This window comes from Chroicocephalus ridibundus, chromosome 2, assembly GCF_963924245.1.
Source record: "Chroicocephalus ridibundus chromosome 2, bChrRid1.1, whole genome shotgun sequence".
NCBI lineage: Eukaryota > Metazoa > Chordata > Aves > Charadriiformes > Laridae > Chroicocephalus > Chroicocephalus ridibundus.
In genome coordinates, this window is record NC_086285.1 from 98,851,039 (window position 1) to 98,874,379 (window position 23,341).

Here is a 23,341-nt window from a genome sequence, read left to right on the forward strand (position 1 = left end):
CAGCGGTGGGCGGCGGGGGGCGCCCGCGGGCGGCGGCGGGAGCGCGGGCGCGGGGGTGGCCGAGGAGCGGCGGCGGCGGCGTGAACGCGGCTGCAGAGCCCCAACCAGCCGCGGGAGCGGGATCCGGAGCGCCGCGCCCGCCGCAGCCGCCGGAGCCGGAGCCGGAGGAGGCGGGCGAGGAGCGATCCCGGCCGCCCGGAGCCGCCGGCAGAGGCGGGCGGCCGCGGCAGCCCCGCGGGGAGGCAGCGAGCGGCCCCTGGCCCAAAGCGCGATTTCCTTCCACCGCCCCCCTCGCCGCTACACCCCCCACAGCCCCCCCGCCCGCCCCGCCGCCTCCGCCCGCCCCCAGCGAAGAGAAACAAAACAAAACCCCGGCACCGCCACGCTCTCCCTCCTGCTCCTCTTGGCATTTGGTGGTTGTTTTTTTTTTTTTTTAATTTTTTTCTTTTTTTTTTTTTCTTGGGGATTCTCCTTTCTCCTGCCAGACTGACTTGCACCTTCTTGATAATTTCTCTTCCCCTCGTTTGTTTTTTTTTTTATACTCTTCTCCCTGCTTCCAAACCTTGTGTCTGTGTGTTTCAATACTATCACAACCTCCGCTAAAAATAGATCTTTTTATATACCCTTCCTCCTCTCTGACCCCATCCAACACCCCTTGTTAAGGTGAGTTGTGTCTTTTCATCACTTTTTTCCTTATGTGTTGTTTTTTTGGTTTCGTTTTGTTGTTTTTTTTTTCTCCCCCACCCCCTTCCCTTTAGGGCAGGTTTTAGGGAGGAGGGGATGTGGAGGAGAGAATTTTGTGGGGAATCAGGCATGTTTGCAAAGCCTTATTTTCCCTTGTGCAGCCTCAGCATCATTCCGGACTGCTCCCTTTTATCCCAAGGATGTAGCTAGCTGATGAAAGTGGGGAACTACTCTTCCTTAGCACTGCATGCTTGGGAGGCACAGCAACAGCAGGGAAAAAAAAAAGCTCTTTTTTCCTTCGCCCCCCCCCTTACCTCCCCCTCACCCCCACCCCCCCTTTCCCTCCTCCTTTCTGTGTTTTGTTGGTTTTGGGGGATTTTTTTTTTTGTGGGGTGGTTTTTGTTTAGTTGGGATTTTTTTTTTTTCTTTGGGGTGTGTGTGTGGTTGGTTTCTGTTTTTAAGCGATACACAGGGGATTTGGAAAGAATTGCATGGGATGTCGGGGGGGAGCGAGTGTGCCCGTGCACGTGTGTCGTGTGAGTGTGTGTGTGTGTGTGTGTGTGCGCGTATGTATGTGTGAAGTGCATTTGTATTTGGTGTTTATGGGATGGTGAGTGATAAAGCTTCCCAACAGCCGCTGTACATAGAGGCGAGGAGCACGGCAGAGACTGCTGATGGAGAAATCGGTCAGGGATGCAGGAAAGCTACGGAGCTCTCCACAGAGTTCGGTCCCTTGTGCTCCAGGACATCTTTCCATAGATCATTACTGGCACCTTCAAGGTGATGGCTCTCATTCCTCCCCTGGCTTCTCACTGGAGCAGCGCCGAGAGGGAAAACTTTAGGGCTAACGTGAATTGATAGCGTTTCTGTTCCTCCAGCAGCCCGAGACAGTGTTATTCCAGGGATAAGTGGGGAGAATAGCGTTGTGATCCAGAGCAAATGGATCGTTTGCTGTGACGTATTAGTGTTCAGTGAGAAAAAGAGAGATGAAACATTATTAGTTTGGCCAGCCAGCATTGCAGCCCAGTTTACTTCCCAGTTCCAAAGTTGGTTTAGACTGTTTTGCTTTCTTCAGCTCTTCAGCTAACTGTTCCTGTGGACGACAGAAATGTGTTTCTACAGTAAAACAGTCTGTTATAAATCTGCTGGGGAACGATTTATTATTCAGAGGCAATCAAGTAATTTACCTGTTTCGTGGACTTTTTTCCCCCCAGTCTTTTAGTGTGCTTTGAACTATGTATATTACCTATGAGTGAGAAGTAGGGTAATATAGATTTTAGTTGCATTTTAACAAGGAGTTAAGGCATAACTTGCAGGGTGCCATTTGCAAAGTGTCACCTAATATAAAGCAAAATAACAGCCCCCTAGCTCTTTTTCATGGATTTTTCACATCTCCCTTGTTTGTTTCAAAACAAGCTGGTGATTTTGCTTATGAACTTGGAGGGAAAGCTGGCTTCACAATGATACACAGTTTGAAATATTCAGAGTTCAAAATTATTACAGTTGTCTGACCGTGAAACTTGAATTTTTTTATGAAATCTGGTGGATCCAAAGTACATGAAAGAGCACTCTGTATACGTAGTTTTCTAACAGGTTGAATCATTTTTGCATTTAAAAGTTTACAAGTGCACTAAAAAGGTTGCTATCATCTGTGTTTGGAGGCCTTCATGCTGGGTGGGTACAGGAACGTTAATGTTGCCTGTCTAGTTAACGCAGTTCCAAAATAACCTATCTTTCCACATGCTCTGCAGACGATGTTCAGCAAAGATGAGCAGTCATGGAAGTAGTCTTGTGCTATCAAGAGTCATTCCATCATTTCTTTTTCTTGTTAGCCTGAATTAAAGTATTTTACACAAGTTTGCCTTGGGATTTATTTTATTTATTTTTTTTTTCTGCTGTGGTGAAAGGACGGAGCGTGCCTCGAGTGAGTTGTGCCATTCCTAATGCTCGGTAACAGTGAGGGGAGAAACACCTGATGTGCTTTTTGTACATCATCCCCGAAGGTATGCAGGAGTGAGAAAAAAGAGATGGAAAAGCAGCACAGTGCACTAGCAGTTTAAATAAATAAATAAGGGTGATGCACGTTAGCTTGTCAGCTGCTCTTCTGCTGAACCCTGGCTACTGGCTAAACACATTTTCTTGGTAAGCACTGCGATGTGATACATTTTTTTTTCTGATTCAATGGAGTTTGCTGTTACAATCACATGTGGCACAGGAGAGCTCTTGTTCTGTTGATAAAAATCATGCCTCCTCGTTTTAATCCAGAGGAGGCTGAAATATCCACAACTCCTGCTGAAGTCACTAGGGGTTACTTGTGCTCAGCACTCGTCAGGATTTTTTACCTCAATGTGTCAGCATTTAGGATATTTCCAAAGGATACAATTCCCAACAGATCTGTAATGTCTCATTTTGTTTAGATTTTAGGTTGGGTGCACGTAGTATGTTTACAAGTAAATATTTTCTTTTTTTCTTTTACGACAGCAACGCTAAAATATGTCAGGAAATAGAAAACTTTTAGCATTGTTTTTTCTTGTGGGCTTTTAAAGAAAATTCTCTTGCTATCCTTTAGCTGTCTGTGAAAAAAGGAGTGTTCCCTTCACAAACCTGTGCGCAAAGTTCCTTACGTCAGTTGATTAGCTGTTGACATTGATGAAGTAAAAAAAAAAGATGGGGTTTTTATACAAAAGAAAAAAAAAAAGAGCAAGTCATGTCTTTTGGGTGTTTTGTTAGTTTGTTTGTTTTTTAATCAGAAGAACCGAAAGACCAGAGTGCTTTCAGCTGGATATGAAAATGCTGAAGCAGGGTTAATGTTGAGTTTCTTCTGGTTGTCATTCTCGTTGACGTGAATGACAGCACACCAACGCTTAGGTTATTCTGTAGCGTACTAACCTAGATTAAACATCCCTTTAATTTACGTTTTGAGGCTTGGATAAAATCTCAAACCTTGGATGTATTCACCCCTAAAGCCTTTTTTTTGCTCTTGAAACAAGCCTTAAAAAAAGCTGTGAACTGCTATAAAGAAAGTCATAGAGGGAGAGTTGAGAAGTCACTCTGACTTTGTGGAGCTTATTGCTATAAAAGAAGGTGGGATTTCTCTCTGCTGTTAGCCAACTGAAATGATTTTCTTGTGTTATTGCACTTTCTTATTCTGCAATATCAGTCTAAAAGTACTTAGTCCAAGGAGTTTCTATTCTATGGATGTGGTGCTCCCACAAATGAAGAACGTGTATATTTGGTCTTGTCCTAAACTACAATTACTCATCAGTTTCAGTATCATTTTGTTGCAGGGCAAAATTGCTGTTTCATTTGGAGGTACTTATTGAGGAAACTATATTGATCCTGGATTTTCTTAAATTTTTAAAGAAGGAAATGAAAACTATCAAAGTGTTGCCTGGGATTTTTGGGGATGGAGTGCAGTGGTATTATCTATATCCATGCAGAATGCAATCACAGTATACATTAAAAAGCAGTAGCATAATCCATCTGAAAACAAATTAATCAATTTTTCTTTGTAAATCCCTCTTTACTAGTTTTAAATGGTACTATGTGTGTACTCTAATCAGAGTGTATATCTGTAATTTTAAAATGTTTAGATGAATGAGGTTACTTTATGCAAAGCTGACTTTTTACTTGTATTTTGTCCGCTAGGAAGATACTTTTTGTAATAAAATAGATTTTGTTTTTTCTGCTGTACTTGCGTACACATAGAAGAAAGTTAGTATTTTCCTCCTGGGGACCTCCCAGAAATTCTTTACTGTGAGGGTGGTGAGGCTCTGGAACAGGTTGCCCAGAGAAGCTGTGAATGCCCCATCCCTGGAGGTGTTCAAGGCCAGGCTGGATGGGGCTTTGAGCAGCCTGGTCTAGCGGGAGGTGTCCCTGCCCATGGCAGGGGGGTTGGAACAAGGGGATCTTTGAGGTCCCTTCCAACCTGAACCATTCTGTGATTCTATGTGTAACTCTGAAGAGCCAGGCGCTGAACAGAGCTACAAGCTCTTCCCAGCCTTGGTGAATGATTGGTTGAGCGTCAGGGGTAACAAGTGCTCGGGCACGGCAGGGAAGGGAAGAGCCTGGCTCTTGGGAAAGCAGAGTATCGAACTATCTGGTGCTGGAGTGGCTGTAGGCTTCAGGGCTAAAATAGCACACTGCTTCCTCACCCTTAACAGCACTAAACTCCTCTGTCTTACAGTCTGCATTCAGTGATCTGCTTGGTTTTCCCTTTGTATTAGAGTAGATATGGAAGACATAATTACAGGCTATAATGCTAACACAGCTCTCTGATGGCAACTGTTTGTAGGAGGTCAAATGGAAAATAATGGTGGAGAGGAGTCTCCAGCTACAGAGTTTCTCCTTTGTAGCATGTTTTCATTTACACCAGTTTTCCCTGGATTTGCATCCAGCTATTATACCCTAGTTGCCTGTGTAGGCTGGAGGATGCTTTGCATGGAGAAAGTTTTCATAGGAAGAGGAAAAACAATATTATTGTTAACTTTGGACAACACAATGTCACAGCTCCACCAACTCCAACCAAATGCAAGAATAGCTGTGGCGTTGTAGATAAAACGTTCAGAATTTGCTTGACATGAATATGAGGTTTCACACTTCATGAGAGGAGAGACGTTTTTAAACGTAATTCAAAGGGAATGCTCTTTTCAGGATGAGACTCCGTCTTAGTAATTCCCCATGACCACTTTTGTCCTGCGGGATCTGTTTGGAGCAGCCCAGTTCATTGCTGGTTAAAGTGGGGTGGGGCCAGTTTCTCCCATTCGATCCACTACTGTAAATCCATGCTTGTAACTGGGTACCTATTCCAGCGCTGCAGTGGTATCAGTAACAAAATTTAAGCTTTGTTTATAGGGTAAAATATATAACGCACTATTGATTTCTGCTAACGGGCAATGCTTTTAACAGGGTGTATGACTCCAGTCATTTTGATTACGGATCTGTTTACCTTGCTACATCTGTGACTTTCTCATCTACGCATTAGATATATTTAAATCCTTTAGACACTTAATAGGCTATAAGGAATCAAACTGCTTTTCTTATAAAATGATCGATAAAATCCTAAATTTGTTCTTTCATTTGTTTTTTGGGGGGTGTAGATTGTTCAGGACTACACCTTATTTGGTTAAAATTTGTCGCTTAGTTTGCTTAAAAATAGTTACTAAAATATTTATTATTAATAATTTAAGACAGTCTCTTCTGTATGCATTTAAAAAAATAAAGTTTAGTTTCATAATGAGGTTTTAGTGTAGGCCACTGAGGTGTAATGAGAACTTAGCCCTCTTAATGAGTAGTTGTTATCATGCTTTCATTAATATAAATGACATATGTAGTGACAAAGTGTTTTTCAAAGTTACTGTCACTTTGTATACAACAATATCTTTTAGAATGAGTCATCTGGAGCTCCCATAAAGATTTTTTTTTTTAATCTGCACTGAAAGTAGGAAAATTTTAAGCAAATCGCAGTGGTAGAGTTATGTGAGCTCTGACGGAATAAACCAGCCATGAATGTATGGTTCCCTTATCAGTCATACCATCGCCATCATTTCACCTGGGTGAGTTGAGTATAAAACATCTACAAGCCAGCCTTGGCAGTTTGGGACAATACCTTTAGGTCATGATGGCTGCTTCAGTAATCTGGGTAGAGCTACACCAGTACTCAATGACAACGTGGTGAAAGACAGGGAGCATCAGCAATGTGGTGAAAGACAGACAGCATGAGCTGGGCTTAGAAGACCCTTCAGGAAACCCAAAAAACTCTGTGTTTCTGGAGGAGAAGTCAGCACGTGGCCATGATGTACTGCTAGGCTTCCTTGGACTTAAGGACTGTTTCTATACATGACAAAGTCCCAATAGTTTACCAGCAGTGCAGAATCCTAATTAAATTCATATAGTCCAGCAGAGGCTGCAACAGTAGCAGAAAGGGAGAATTTCGCAAGTGTAATGCTAGTACTTAAATAAGAATGTGAATTGTTCCTTCTCCTGTTTTGGTACCAATGGAGAAGTGTGTTCTGTTTTGTTTGTTTACCGTTTGAAAAGGAGTATACGTTTGGGCTTATAGTAACGAATGGGGAGTGATTTAGACTAGAAAAATATGGAAATTCAAAGTTAAGGCTTATCTTGCACTTAACCATTCCAGAGGCATGGTCTATGCCTTGGGAGTTCTTGTTGCAGCTCTGACAAACATCTCCTAAAGTGGCACTGCGTGTGAGACTTGCGTGATGCTTTTCCTACCCGCAAAATGCAATAGTATAGTTAAGGCTAAATGCAGCAGTTTCTACTCATGTTGAATATTTCCTTGACTTCAGTGGGATTGCTTGCCTAAGCAAGAGGGCCAGAAACAGGCTCATAGAACAGTGACAATAGGGAAGGTGTGAAGTATCATTATTATTATTATTATTACTACCTCATAGAAGGTTATCTTATATCAGATGGCTCATATTCCAGGCAGTCTGCGTCACTAGACCGAAATTCCTTGGCACTTTCACTTGTTTTCTGCAACATGTCACCGCTCAATTCTGTGAAATAAATTGAAAGTCCTTTCTAAAATCTGAGGTCTAAATAAAGAGCATGTTAAATATAGGAATACAATTTAAATTTAAAATTTAAATTACATCAATTGTACGTGATAGTTAAATGGTTTAGCTGTATGTTTCTGGACGTACAACTATGTGCAAGAAATTATTTTTTCTATATTTGGATTTTCACCTAATATAAAAATACTATATGAATTCTAGAAACAGATAAATACTTCATAGGTAATTCTTTACATGTCAGAGATGACATGTGGAAGAAATTCTTCACCGTGAGGGTGGTGAAGCACTGGCACAGGTTGCCCAGGGAAGTTGTGGATGCCCCATCCCTGGAAGTGTCCAAGGCCAGGCTGGATGGGGCTTTGAGCAGCCTGGTCTGGTGAGAGGTGTCCTTGCCCATGGCAGGGGGGTTGAACTTTAAAGGTCCCTTCTAACCCAAACCAGTCTATGATTCTACATTACAGACATCAACTAATTAGCCATCGCAGAACTCCCCCCAGCCTTTGCATTTTGTAGTACATAGAAAAAAATTTAGCAGCAGTAATAGTAAAATGAGAGATCAGGAGAGGATAATTTATTTTCCTTCTCTTTTCTTTTTATAGTTAGCTTTCAGTGGTAGAGACCAGAAAAGAATTGTAGATTTGACTGTTCGTAGACACCGGCTTAGTTTTAAGACTCCTTACACTTCTTGAGTGGGGATCGGTGCTTGTATTAGCATTTGGGATTGGCAGGATTCCCTTGCCTGGCAATGCGGAAAAATCTGGGAAGGGTAGGATTTTGTGATTCTTTCAAGTCTGAAGGTAAAATCTGCAGTGCCATATGGATAATATCAGATCATCCACTCCTCTGAGATCTTTACAGTCTTATTGCAGAGGCAAACTCAGGCTAGGTCTTCAAGGCCAAAATCTTAAAAGCAACTTCTAAATTTGCACTCTCACTCCAATTTTGCTTGTGTGTGGCACCTTTATGTGCAGCCTAGAGATGTAAGCAATGGGAGGCAGAATTGGGGAGAGTAAAGTAGCTGCAATCAAGGAAAAGATTTAGCAAAAGGGGTAACAAAGCACATTTATAAGCAAAAATGCAAAAAGGAGTCCTTAAGAGAGAGGATGGAAGAGGGAAAGGCATTGCACAGAGATGGAATTAATAATATTTAAGAGAATGCAAGAGATAAAAAGCACAATACAAATATCAGAGGTGGAGGCTGTATTGGAAGAAAGACAGCACAGCTAATGGTAGAAGGTGAAAAGACAGGCTGAAACTATACTTTAAATTGTACACTATCAATATAAAGTATAGTTTCAAGATCCGCTTAAGTTGATCTAAATTCCAGCTGCTTTTGCAAAGGGAGACCTGCACACTCCTCCTTCATTCCTTCCTCCGAACGATGTGCTGCAACTGGTAATACAAAAAAGAAAAATTCATCTAGATCAGATCCTTGATCCAGCTGACTAACTGCTCATATTAACATTACAGCTGCCTCAAGGCAGAGGCGGGGGGGCAGACATAGGAAAGGGCAGCATAAAATTGACTTACACTGATGATGGATCTGTGCTCTTGGTCTGAAAGTCCTGGTGAGATTCTGAGTTAGAAATTATTTAGAGGAGAGGCGCTAGGAAGACTTGCAGTGGTAACACAAAGAAAGGAAGAAGCCACCTGGGACAGTATTTATAGCGAGCAGTTTAGACGGCTGCATGCAGAAGAAAAAAGATGCTCAAAACACTTAGGATGCAAAATCAGGCATTTAAAAGTTACAAAAAGCCGGTGTTAATGTTGCCTGCGTGTTTAATTCAGCACCCATAGGCACGCCTGCTGATGCACTCTTTAATTACATGATCAAGTGTGGCTTTATCCCCTGGGGACAGCTTGCAGAGAGGCAGGGTGGCAGAGGCTCCGGGAGTACCATATCCCGTGCGAGTGGGGACCCTGTCCCCCATGGCCCCTGTTGAGCCCAGCAGTGACTGTGACTTGGTGCTTTCGTCACCTCGTTGGACCGTGTATGACAAAGTCCAGTGCTCAGCAGTCCCACCAGTAGCAATACGCCTCCCTCTCGCTGCCTTCCCGTGCATCTCCTTCATGGCCCCCAGCGTATTTCACACTGACTTGTACTGCTTTTTATTAATCTGGTATTTATGGCTCCCAAACAAAACATCTTTCTGCCTCTTTGCCTCATAGCTGCACCTGCAATGTGCTATACATGTGCAGCATGTGTTAAGTTCCCTTTTAGATGGTAGTGTATGCTTCAAGTTTCTCTTGGAATAAGAAGAAACAAGATAGAAAAATAAAAAGAAATTCAGAATAAAATGCCTTCAGAGTAAAGGAGGCACAGATTAGAATATGTTTTGTAATAAATGAAATACAAAACTCTTAGGTCGTATTGGCTATCTTTCTAATGATTTTTTTTTTTTTAATATTAAGTGGGGAAATTAGATCATGCACAAATACACACACGCGCCAAACTGCATTATGGATTACACTCTTTGAAGGAAAGAGTTGAACAAGAACAGTTTACCCAGCCCTGTGAGAAATAAGATGCTGGCAGATGATGTCATGCTTGTCTAGACTAGAATAAAAGATGTATTTTAAAAACTCTTCGCTAACTTGTTTAAATAAAATATTTTAAAATTCTAAGAAATCACAAGTGCTGGCTGATGATCTTAGATTTTACTTTGATCATGTTCTATGGGTTCTGGTGTCTTTTCTTAACATATTTTTAAAATGCTTCTTTTTCTCTCTTTAAGCATACCTGTAGAGAATTGCATGCTCATAAGAAGGTATGACTGATTCTTCTGGGTTACCCAGTTCAGTCCCTTGCTCTTGCAGCCAAGATATCATGTAATTCCTTTCATGTACTGATCAAACTCCTTCTTACAACTATTCAGGGATTTTTTTAGTTCCCATACTACCATTCGGAGGCTGTTTCAGTATTCTGGTTTCTTTTCCCCGTAAATATATTTGTGGCCTGCTTATATTACTTCGTTCTTGGTCGAATCTTGTACTTGAGCTTCGATGGCCTTTTCTGCACAGTGTTTACTGCCCCGAAGTATGGAGCAGTCCTGCTCGCTGTCTTCCTGTGCTAGGCTTAAAAAGAAAAGTTCTTGCCTGACAGAGTTCAGCTCTGGTGAGGACTGCTAAATTTTTGAGGATAGATAATGGTGTAAAGTTAGACACAACAGGGCTCTGCTCGTGCTCCTCGTTCATATCATGACTAAGCTTAAACCAGTCTTTGGTATTGACCTTCAGAGAGGGAGTGATGTGTCAAGTACTTTACCCGCATTTCTCTTTGGAGGTAGGTTTGGTCTTCCAGGGCATAGCGCTCTATGGGATTTTTGCAGACTCATTTTCATTTGGCTTAGTTCTGGTTTCTTACTGTAAATAGTTCAAGTCAGACAGAAGGAACCTTTGTTTATAGTTTGAAAAAAAAATCCTGTTTCTCCTTCGGATTAAATTTCAATTGTTGAGAGTTGATACCGTAACATTTAAACGGATACAATATTCTAAGCATTAGTCTTTCAAATAGAAGGTAGCCATTATGCTCTAAGCAAAATTATTTTCTAATCAGACTATCTAATAGTCCTAATCAAGAATGCATTGGATTTTATGTGGATTTACCACTTGTACTTCATTTGGGAAGCTGGAAATTAGTAAGTTTTGATTCTGGACTAATTTTCTAATTCTAAAGTTACTGGAGAAAGGAACCTGTATATTTTATTTTTGTCCCTTGAAGTATAATGTAAACAGAGGACTGGAAATACAAGTGGCTGGCCATTTTATGTTTCAAGAATTTACTTGAAATGGCTTTATTTTGAAAAGTGAAAGGCATCAACATTGGTGCAGCCTCACCTTGAGTACTGTGAGCAGTTCTGGGCCCCGCAATTTAAGAGGTCCTTGAATGCGCCCAGGGGAGGGCAACAAAGCTGGTGACAGGGCAGGAAGGAATGTCCTGTGAGGAGTGGCTGAGGACTTTGGGCATGTGTAGTCTGGAGGAAAGGAGGCTGAGGGGCGACCTCATTGCTCTCTACAGCTTCCTGAGGAGGGGACGTGGAGAGGGAGGTGCTGAGCTCCCTGGTATCCACTGACAGGACGTGTGGGAATGGTTCAGAGCTGCACCAGGGGAGGTTTAGACTGGACCTTAGGAAGCATTTCTTTACCAAGAGGGTGGTCAAACACTGGAACAGGCTTCCTAGAGAGGTTTTTGATGCCCCAAGCCTGTCAGTGTTTAAGAGGCTTTCGGACAATGCCCTTAACAATATGCTTTATGTTGTTGGTCAGCCCTGAATTGGTCAGGCAGTTGGACTAGATGGTTACTGTAGGTCCTTTCCAGCTGAAGTTTTCTATCTAGTCTAGTCTAGTCTGGTCTAGTCTGGTCTGATCTATTGGTTCATTATATTTTCAGTTTGCTTTTTCTGTTCTTTCTCAAAAACCAAGGAGTAAAGTCATGATATTGAAGCTCTTAAATCGTTTACAACTTTAAAGTCATTGCCCCTGCGTGTGAAATATTTTAACCAACATTTCATAAGGAAGGGTGAATGCTCTATAGTTAGATTGATATGACTGTCACTGTCTTTATCAAGTTCAGGTATATACAAACTATTTTATACATTACTATGTTATACAAGTAGTTTAATATTAACCTAATGTGGAATTACTGCATTTGTTATTTAAAAAAACCCCACCTTCCTATATTACCTGTCATTAATCTTCTGTCAGAAGATTAATAGTGATGGATAAGATGCAGTTCTGTTGTTTATTAGATATTTTAAAATACCACAACAAATAGTATCTAATACGACAATGCCACAATAATACTACAATAAGCAATATCTAAAACAGTAAAATCCCAAAGTGAACAAAGCAGCTGGAACTGCAGCTCTTATCATCTGCCCGACACCAGACACTCCTTTCTGCTTTCTCTTGGGCTTGTTGACATTTACCTCCCCTGCAGAATGACTATGCATGTTATCTGCAAGGTGTTAGTCCATTAGTAATGAGCAACCTTTAATCCTGGTGTAGACATCCTCTTCATGGAAAAGGGTGTGTGTGGCCTTGTTACGATGCATGCGTACCTACATGGGCAAATAACTTCACCCACTGGATTTGTCCCATTTAACCTAGAGGGGCTGCAGTGTCTCATGTGAGTGTTTGTAGGAGTAAGCTCTGAGTCATATTTGTCCTGCAGACCTGGGCGTGGAAGGGATTCAAGATCTGTGTAGGGGAACAGACTGCCAGCGTGTGCGTGCACAAAGGTTGGGGCTGGGGAGAAGCCTGGAGTCCTTTGCACTAACTCTATTTAGAAAACCAGATGTTTGTGCTGACAGAAAAGAATGCAGCAATGCACACAGAAGTGTTGTTTATGTTGCCATTATTAAAAAACAACACTGGATATTTTTTTTATTAAAAAATAAACTATTGATCTGGCAAAAAAAAAAAAAAAATGCCGTGGCAGCGTGTGACCTGTTTTCCTAGGATGCTTTGGCTGCTTTTTGATTTTCAGATTTTTCTTCCATATGCTGTTGCTATGGTAAGAATCAGCACATCAGGGAGAGGAATCATAACAAGTGATATCACAACAAATAACCTGTAAGAGCTTTGCATTTCCTGGGACGGCACAGGTCAGTTTATAGTTTCTACTGAAGCCCTGTCAAAAGAGTTTTCAGGCTGTGGGCGGCATCTCTCTTGTTATTCATGGGCTACTTTTGTAAGGCCAAAACAAATCAAGAAAGTCAACCTTTTTACCAATAAGGTTATATTAACTACAAACAAATTCTCACCTCCTTTAGAAAATTTTAGGTGTTCCATAAATCAGGAGGGAAAATATAAAGAAAAAAAAGCCAGAAGGAAGTCTGATGGGGTAAAGGAGATGAAACTAAGAAAAGCAAAATTATTGGCATGCCTATAGTAGCATGTCAAGTGCCGACGTGGTAAAGACTGATCAAAGTATTTCAGTATGGAAAAACAAGTGGCATCATCGGATGGTTCAGACCTAATTGCTACAACTGCATACAAGAGTACTTGTGTACCACAGCCTGCTAAACAGAGATCCTGCTGAAGAGAGTTTTGAACTTACTGAACGGAAACTACCTACATTTTGAAATGAGCTTATCACATGATATGAAGCTCTACTTAGTACACTTTTAAAGTAATAACTGTAGTTACAGATTGATTATATGCATGTATTCCTATGCATTTCATATGCATGGGAAGAGGTGGAGAGGGGATCAGAGAGTCCAGGTTTGTCTGAGTAGCCAAAGCCACAGGAGATGACAAGCAGCGGCTCTGCTGGAAGATCAGGAGATCAAAGAGAGTCCATATTCAGCGTTAGAAGAGAGAGGGTTTGCCACACATCAAGGCTAACTCCCATTCCTCCAGCAGGATGCTGGGGGAAAGAGTTTGAGAGGACTGCTGGTCCCCTCCCGAGTTATGGACTTGGAATATAGGAGACTGCAGTCTGACCTCTGTCCATTAGGTAGCCAGAACTAGGGAGACTAACCAAGAGAGTTTAGTCCAAATTTAATGTTTCTCACCACAGACCTGAGGGGTTTTTTATACAAATGGTCCCATCAATCCAGATGTTGCTCTAAATTATCACCTAAATGCCATGTAGAAGAGTAGCTCTATAATATTAAACCATTTAAAACGGAAAGTATAAAAAAATGTTTAGTTAGAGGTTTAGTTAATTCTTCAGGATACAGTGACTTCAGTTATTTTTGAAGCAGGCATCTCCTTAGTCAAAGAGTCAGTGGCCTCACGCTGAGCCCAGCATCCCTTAGGAATCATGCAGCGTTTGCATTGCAGTAGTGAGTAGTGTTTCCAGTAAGTGTTTTAGCAACGTGGCAGGCTTGCCTTCAAGTGTCCTGGCTACAGTTTGCTCACAGTAACCTTGCTCAGACCCACCTGTGTGTTTCCAGGGTTAGCTTTCTGCTGGTTAGCCTGCTTAATATTTTGATCCAGCGTACCAGATCTCACTTGCAGGCTGGTTTGCAAACTTCCCGAGCAGAAAAGTTGGGGTGAAGGTGCTTCCTTGGCAGCAGAGAGACTGTATTCCTCCAGAGGCATGTTGCTGAAGGCCAGAAATCCTGTCCATCCTGAGCTTGCATGGTCCTCCCACCTGCTAGCATAAGTGCTTTCACATAGTGTGGAGACAGTGGAGTTCAATAATAATGTGAGTGAGGAAGCGGGGGGATCAGCTGGCTGAAAACTTAGGCCTCCTGGAAAATCCCCCTCTAGCATGTTTCAGTCTCTAACTTTTGTCAATATTAAAAAAGATGTTATGCCAAGGACCTCCCTGAAAATCCTGCTAACCTTCTGTCTTTGTTGGTATTAGATGTGGGTGTTTTAAATCAGTGTGCAGAATTACAGTTACTTTTACGCTGTCTTTATGAAAGGCTGATGGCAGTCTGCTTCTTGCCTTCTTCTCTTGTCTCTAGTAGCTCTTGTGTCCATTTGCCGATATCACCTACATCTGCCATGGGGCTGAAAAGCTCAAAATAGAATCCAGTGCCTGGAGATTTCTTCCAAATATGTGCATGGACAGGTGAGGAGGACACTGACCCCAGAGCAGAGACTACAGATTGTGATGGGCCTCAGGCAGACCTTTGACATACTCCAGCCATAGGAGTTGGTCAATGGGTGGACCTTCATAGGCATCTAAGACACGTGAAATCAACAGAACTTTGTAGAAAACTAGGCTTCTTTAATGCCCTTTCTGTAATGCTTTTGTTCATAACACTGCCATATGCTAACTATCCACATCTTTCGTGGCTGCTCTTGGCTTTTAGGGGTGCTTGGCATTGTGCAGACCTTTGCTTTCTGCTGCAACTTCTGTTAGAATTGTGTTAGTTTTCACTGTTGTTACAGCTTCTGGTGCATTTTGAATAGTCATATATTTCACTAAGTAGTGTATTTAAGATACTTCTTTGAGAAGGATTGTGAGATTTAAAATGTGGAAGGTCTGAATGAAAAGCAATGTTCTTCTTTGTAGCCCTCTTTTGAGGGTGTCTTCTGACACATGAAACTTTCATTATACTTTAATTATTGATAGGAAGCATTTTCTTACCAGCATAGCACTTACACACAGTGAAATCACTTTTCAGGAGAAATTACTGCAAGCAATTTTTGGATGAGTTTCAGTTTTGCAAATTGCTTAGGTTTTTTTTCCTTTGTTTTTCTTAGTACCCCATAAATTAAAGCACAAATGATAAGCAAGATCATTACGCTGTCATGAATCACTCAAGTTCTAATGGCCTAATGCACTAAGCCTTAATTAGTAATATTGTATTTTTAAAAAGACAATATTGTGAATGAAACCTGAACATGCACTGTTTTATAACGGGGCTTCCCAGAAGATTTTAAATGGATTCCTCTTCTTAGTATGTTTTTAAATAATTGATACAGCCACTTCAAGCCTTTAGTAGACAAACGAATTATTGGCTGCTAGTGACAAAATTTGGTTTGGGCATAATAACTTCACAGAGACATGGCACTGCATACATCTGCTGCTCTAATTAGAAAGTTTGCCTAGGGTGCTTGTATCAGAAAGAGTGGGAAAAAATAGCGCTGCACAATCTGTTGTAACAGAGTGATTCCTGCGAAATGTGATTTAGACAAGATTTCTGGTTAACGCTTTCACTTCTGCTGCAACGCTCCGATGCCATTTCAGCAAATTTTATACAGGCGGCACTGTCTTGGCCTTACCTGAATGGGCCGCCTGCTTGGAAAGGCCACCACTGAATGCTTGATTTAGGGCCTGCAAGTGCACCGCTCCATGGTGCAAAAGATGCTCTGTCCCACAGAAGTCACTAACAGGCCCTTGAGCTGCCCCATCCACAGAGAATAAGCCAGCCATCGCGGTTCCCTGGTGCTGTGTCCCTTCATTCCAGAGAGCCTTTCAGCTTCTGCTTCTTTATGTAGGCAGCGAAAATCAGGAATAAAAGCGTAAAAGGAGTTTTGGCAGTGCAGTGACAGCCACCCATTTTGGGGGGGAAACTTGTTGAGCTGGGGCCAAAAGCAATTGCTGTGGGACGGTGATCAAGAGCACCTCATCTAACTGGGGAGCATCCAGCACTTGAAACCAAGCCCTTCTTACTAGAGCGGTTGTATCTCATTCAGTCAAACAGCATTTGGGTCAAAATAAATAGCTGTGGTTATGGGGAGAATTAATCAGAAGCATACAAGTAAGAACGGCTTTTTCTTGCTTCCTGACTTTAATTTACCAATTCACCGAATATTTCCTGGGAAAGGATCAGTTTCAACAAATACCTGTTTTTAAACACACAGCAGGAGTTTGTTGTCATGGAAGTAAAAATTTATTGCAGCTTTCTGGAGAAACCTGGTGGGCTTGGTGGAGAGTACAGAGAGCCAGGTCCTGTTCTCCTTAGACCTCATTTAAGTTAATAAATAATTCCAGTACAAGGCGCTCTAAGGGTGCTGAAAATAAAGCAAAGTAGAATTTGATTTAAAGAAAAGGAAAGCAATTATCCCAAAAATGTTTATGCCTTGGAGAAAGTGAAAGGTGATCAACCATGTGAAATTCCTTGTTATCAGCCTATCCAAATGTTTCATTTCAGAGAGTAGATAAATGTCTTAAAGGCAAGTGCACGTGTTACGGGAGATGCAACTCTATTTTACACGTCAAATTATGTGTTCATACTATGGCATTGTGCAACAGCAAAGAGGCAAAGCAGCTTTTCAGATACGCTAATGCGATGTTTATAAAAGAAATATCAGATATCAGAAATCAGAGAAATGTAGTAACCTGATGTGAAGGTGTACTTCTGCTTATCTGTTGTTCTTTTGAATTTTCCTTATCGATGTCTTTACAGAGTCAGAAAGGATGAAACAGTATGATGCTGAGGTATCTCATACGTTTATAGAGCATCCTGCCTGACATACAGCTGGATTTGAATTTCTTTCTTTTACAGTTTTAGGCGCTGGCTAATCCAAGTACTTCAGTATTTTGTTAACTATATGGTTAGCGTAATATTAAAGTATTTATCTTTTTTCAGGGCCACAAATGATGATGGTAGAACGGTATCATCTAGAATACATATACATTAATAAATTTGTGGATAAATAGCATAAAGTATTTATCTTGTTTCCATGAAATATCAGAAATTTTTGAAATAATGAAAAGATAGTGGTTTTGTGCCAACATGTGGGGAGGAATTAAAGGAAAGGAGAAGAAGAAACCACAAATTGTTGTCATTTATTTGTTCAGCCAGCAGCAAATGCCTAAAAATCAAAGAAATCTGATGAGAATGATGAGAGACTTTAGATCACCTGGTGTTGAAGTTAAGTTTATTTTCCCTGTAAGGCATGCTTAAAGTGTCCCATTGATGGGTATTTGAAGGTTTTTTAAAGTTTAATTTCCACTGAACTGAAATTTATGGTTCTAGGGAGGATCTCATAAGGGAGGACTATGTAAAATTCCTTTCTTATCCTTCTAAACGATTCTGCTTTTCAGTGGGTCATTAGCTTTTATGCAGTATGCTATGTTCATTTGTGGACTAACTTTTGACATATGTATTATTCACGTTGTGACTGATGTTCAAGTTTCATCAATGATTTCACTGTCCAAAAGAACATTAGAAAGAATTAAGAACATCGCTTTGAGTGCACTGGTACTCCACATGCTTAGTCATGTTGAGCATACACCAAGACTTTTTGGCATATCCTTTCGAAGTCACTCTTGATACACAAGTGAAATTGAATTAATGATAGAATGATATTCTGTCTTCAACAAAGATGTGTTCCATTCTTGTTTGTCCTGCTTGCCTCATCAGCACAAAAGACCATATATATAGGCAATTTCTTTTCTGCCCTTTTCAAGTCTCCAGACAATGGTACAAGACCAAAAGGATGACAGGAGCCAGTTTTTATGCTCAAGTTCTTTCCCTCATTTCAGAAATTATCACTCTTCCAAAAAGAACTGAAAATCAGAAGCTCATGGTCAAAAAGTTCAAATGTGGCTAAAACCTGAAATGCAGCAAATTGGAGATGTTTCCATGGTACTTTGTTTCCGTGGCCTGAAGTTCAGTGGACTTACGTTTTTCTATGAACTTGACTTCCTGACCAACCAGTGTCCCCTGGTATAAGGAGCAGCCGTGTCCCTTTTTTAGTGGACTGTGGGAATCCGGTTGCCAACAGCATCATGGAAGATCTAATCAAGCCAGAGAAAGGAATGGGAGTATATACCTTTCAAACCACGTGCAGGAAACACTGTGACTTCCAAGTGCAAGTGTTCCGGCTTTGACTAACATTAGAATTAGAAAGATTTTCTGTCAGATTTTTTCATGGGAAGCAAGTTTTTCTGCAGCATTGGGGTGAAAAAGGCAGGTGGAGATGGGCAGGGAGTATTGTCACCAAAGTATTTTTCTGTTGAAATGAATTTCTGATACAAATTGTTCAATCTGGCCCTTGTGCTGTAGCACCACATGAGCCGGATGAGAAGGATGAACAGCCAAGACCCCAGCTAGACATCTTTTGGGGCACTTGTTATCAGACACCAAAGGCTCCTTGGATCTTACCTGTAGTTGCATCAGAGAGCTGAATGAAGTACAATACTTGAGAGCAATAAGGAAAAAAAAATGACTAAATATTTTGAGTGCAATAGAACTATATGCCTGTAGGTAGCAGGGGTTCACAGAATGCTATCCCTCATTAAGTTGTTTGTATTTATACAGGTGGCTATATGAAAAAAAGAATACAGGAGCTTGAATTTATTTGTTGTTCTTACCAGAAAAGAAGACAGCACTTGTTAAAAAAATCAGTTAATTATTTTTCATGTCACATGACCTAAATGTTGGCTGAAGAAAAATTAAAAAGTGCTGGCAGGTGACTGAAAAGTTCCTACAGTAGCTGGTTTATAGGCACACTTTCTCATGTAGTACCGGTTTTGAAGGTACCAATTTTTTATAATTGTTTGACTGTACAAGACGTACAGTTCTCTGTTAAAGCTCTGTCACTGTGTCACAGTGCAACTTACTGCAGGCTAAAGAGTTGGACTACAAACTGGAATAAGCACTAAGAAAATGGTGAAGATCTCATTCTTAATAAAGTAGCTTTCAAACAGAAATGGTAGAAGGAAATGCAGAAAAAGAGGGATCACAAAAAATCTAGTTGCATATCATTATTTCCACCTGCTGATGCAAATTATAGCTACGCTAGGGTTGGGAGAGCAGATAGTAACACACCCTGTTGTGTAATAAGCAACGTTATTGCAATGTCCCTCCTCTTCTGGTATAAGAATACAGTTGGTTATAGGAGAGTGTAGAAGTCACCTGAATATATTTTCATTAGCATTTCTTTCAAGGAGGGCTGCCATCATGCCTGGGCTCCTAGAGATTCCCTCTAACACTTGAAGCATATTTTCTGCTGGTTGGGGAGTAGGTTGGGTAGACAAATTCATGTGAATTGGGGACTTAACGAATAAGAGTGTCTCATATAGATGCTTAAAGAAAATTCCTCCTCCTGAGCTCGCTCTTGTGAGATTTATTATGAGGAAGAATAATCCAGGCCAGTATTTGGTAATTGCTCAGTTACAACTGAGATTTATTCAGTCTGCTGTCTGCCTGGATATTCACAGTTTTCACAAAACTCAAGCTTGAGAAACGCACATACGTGTAGAGGCGCTGTGTGCTTTATTTATTTCTCTGCAATGATATTGCATGGAAATACACTTGTATATTCTGTGTAGAGAATCAGGTTTCAATTTCCTTATTCAAACCCCAATGTAGTTATATTCTTCTGTGTTTTTGATTTTCTTTGTAGAACTTCTCCCAGGCAGCTTTACTGGGGTTTTATTGTGAGTCATGGTAGTCTGCTAGTCTCGTCTGTTTCTGCCTAATCTCATCTGTAAGCTTTAGAGTAATATTTGGTTTCCTTTTCACTGAAATTTTAACCAGTGGGATAAAATATAAAGCATTACTAAGATACCGCCATTCAGCATGATTTAGTTTAGCTGGTATACTTGCTTTGGAGTCCACCCTAGTAGCTAACATGCACAAGCACGGAGGTCTCTGACTGCGTGGGTAAGCTCAGTGTTGAAATCCCTCTTATTTGTTTCACCATTTTGAACACTTTAACATATTCCACCGCAAGGTCTCTCACTGCACAGAAATATTTTAAACGGCTCTGTTAGAGCAAGCTCAAAAGATGATCTCTCTGACATGCATTCTTCAAAGGAAGACTACATTTCTCCGCAACAAAAAAATGTGTCTTACCTCTCCCCTTTCCTGCTGTGAGCTGTGCCAGAGCTGTCATTTTTTCAGTAGGGATTGTTTATAAAAAGGACCTATATTCTGCTGTTCAGCACACTAGAAACCCTTTAGTTTTCAGTTTCAGTGTATAAATATTGATTTTGTACCTCACTGGTTTTGTTAGTTACTAACTCAAAGGTGATAGCATTTTTGTTGAATAAATGTCTTTACGGAAATAAAATGCTATACCTTCCTAAAAGCTATGTGCTTGTTTCATAAAGCATCCATTTAATCCCAGCAGCTAATTGCAGTCTGACTGGGGGTACTCTGGCTTGAATGTGATGTGTTTTGTTACTTAAAAAAGCCATGCTCAAAAATGACCACAGATGACGATTTATGATCAAGCTATGCAAAATTTACATGCAGATTCAAGTTAAAGTCATCAAAGCACTTGATTCTGTTGTTAGGTATGCATACCTATTCGTGATGCACCTCTTACAGCAGTTTACTCAATTCTTTTAATGTAACTTTAGATTAAATATAAGTATTATTGCTCATTAGAAAGCACTGGATTTTGCACGGCCCAGTTGGCTTCAGATTTCTGTTTTCAGTATGTCAAGAAATTAGGAATAGAGGAAGAGTTAGAACCGGGAAGGGTCCCATGCTTTGATCCAGTGAAAGTGCTTTTCATAAAAAGGCCTTAAAGCTAATTATCCATGGAAAAACTGCGCTTTGAACCTCGGCCTCAAGCTGTGAGATTTGATTCCTGGAAGCCACGTTTGTGTGGCTCGGTGACCAACCCTCGCTCCTGTTCCTGTGAACCTGACTTCAGAAGTCCAGCCAGTTGGAAAACACTTCTGTAACCAGAATGAGAACAGCCTCATGCTTGCAGAGGTTACAGATAGAGAGGATACTTGGCAATGTGAAAAATCAGCCTCACTGGTGTATATTTCAACACTTCTCTGAAAGCTCAGTTTTGCGGGTTGCTGAGCATTGCTCAGCCACCATCAATTCCTCCTGAAACCAGTGGACCAAACCCTCAGCTTCATAAATCAGGGAAATTGCTACTGTCCCAAATATATGCTTGATTACTACAGAAAAAAGTCACCTCAAAGCTGGAGATGGTCTGCATTTTCAGATCTGCATATTTTAAGTCTGCAGTTCTACCCAACTTTTTTTGGTACTAGGAAAAGTTTCTGATCAAACTGGGGGTGGGTGGGTAGGTGGCTCATAGATTAGGAAAATCCTTTCAATTACATTCAGAGCAAAGTTCTTAAGTGCCATATAACCAGGTACAATATAAGTACAGTATGAGTATGATATAACCAGGTAGCAACATTTCTCTGCCTTGGACTTGATGAATTGCAGACTTGGTGGTGTTCCCCAGAAAACACAAGAAACAGATCATCTTCATTGCACTGAGTTTTCCTAAGAGGTTGGTAAAGAAACTCAGGGAGAGTGAATGCGGCAATTCACATAAGCCAATAATACCTCCTGCTTTTGTCACAAATACTACAAGTTTGACAAATGCAGAAAAGGGCAAGGGCTAAATGAGAAATGAAAGGGAAACAAGAATTCTTGTGTCTGTACAGTATTCCAGAGAGTTTAATGAAATGCTCCACAGCAAGTAAGGTTTTTTACTGTGTGAGCCCTGGAAGCTCATCCATAGGGTTCCCTAGTAACTCCCACAGCCTACATGGAGAATGCCGGCTCAAGGCTTACTGTCAGAAAGCTTTTCGTGCATTAGTGAATCCCAGTATTTCAGACTTGCAAGAAGGGACTCAAGACACCCTGCTCAGAGCCACTACTTTCTCAATATTGTTCCTTTCATATTTATTTTTGAAGTTATGCAGCAGGGCATCTGCTCCTAACTATCTCCTTCCTCTGTCAGGCTTTCATGCCTTCCTGTTTCGTTGTCACCTTGAAGAAGGCATTCCATAGTCTCCTGCAGTGACTCAACAGCAGGCTTCTTTTGGGGCAGCAATCCCACTCTAGTCGTGCAAGCATGTCTTCTCGCGTGCAGTGGTGGTGATTTTTTCAGCCTTTTAGTCCATAGCTAGGAGCAAATGTTCTTGCTATGCTATTTATTTAGTCAGAATTTGGGTCTTACATCTTTCCCTTTGGATTGTACCTGGACGTAAAGAAGGTTCGACTTTTCACAGCTCTTTTATAGTTTAATGTACTGCAGTTTCTTTGGTCACTGAAAGCATCAGCTTTACTATAGGGAAAGACACCTTGCTAGCCATCTCAAAGAAAATTAAGATTTTGCCTCTCCATAACTGTCCTCCTAATCCTTTAAGCCTTTTCCAGCCCAAATTCCTGTCAAATTCATCGGAATGGAAGAAACCTAGGTTAATACCTTAAAACAATTACCAATCTGGTCTCTGCTTGAATAATGGAATAGTTGTATAAATATTGGAGTTAGGAGTCTACGTTTCTGTTTGCATTATTTCTGGAAATAAATCCTTCGAGAAGCCAAGGGGTTCGTATGTGAGAAGTGCTGTTAGCTTACGTAATCTTGTTGTGATGCTTGTTTTCATTGCAAATACTTGTGTGGACATAGACAAAAAAATAATTGCAGCTAAAGATTCCATCCACTATTCATTTTTAAACTTTTTAATTGTCCTTTATTTGTGGTGCAGTAGCTAGCAAAGAAGCTGCGTCGGTGTATATTATTTGAGATGACTTTATATTTTTGAAGGTAAGGGCTGTGTAAAAATGTTTTGAATAATGACCTTTGGGGTACAGCAGTACTACACAAATCTTACTGTCAATAGAGCTAGTAGGAAGAAAAACAATTGAGAGAGCACATTAGCACTCCAAAGCACATACTGTTAGTTCCACAAGAAAACACTTACTGAGCTGACAAACACTGGGCAAGGTTTGCCTTGCTGCAGTGTGAGTGCAGCTTCTCCTTCCCATTGTAAAACA

General features: G+C 40.9%; 1 protein-coding gene across 10 annotated transcripts in view; it reads left to right on the top strand.

Moving 5' to 3' along the window:
• The first annotated feature begins 437 nt into the window (after positions 1 to 437).
• The window catches only part of LOC134511775 (poly(rC)-binding protein 3-like), a 538,190-nt gene continuing 515,286 nt past the window's right edge, over positions 438 to 23,341 (top strand). For 2 of the 10 annotated variants that reach the window (XM_063326281.1, XM_063326282.1), the window contains exon 1: positions 438 to 663. The gene's annotated coding sequence lies outside the window, so the exon portion shown is untranslated. The remainder of the gene's footprint in view (positions 664 to 23,341) is intronic. The other 8 variants (XM_063326289.1, XM_063326288.1, XM_063326292.1 and 5 more) reach the window with 6 other exon arrangements.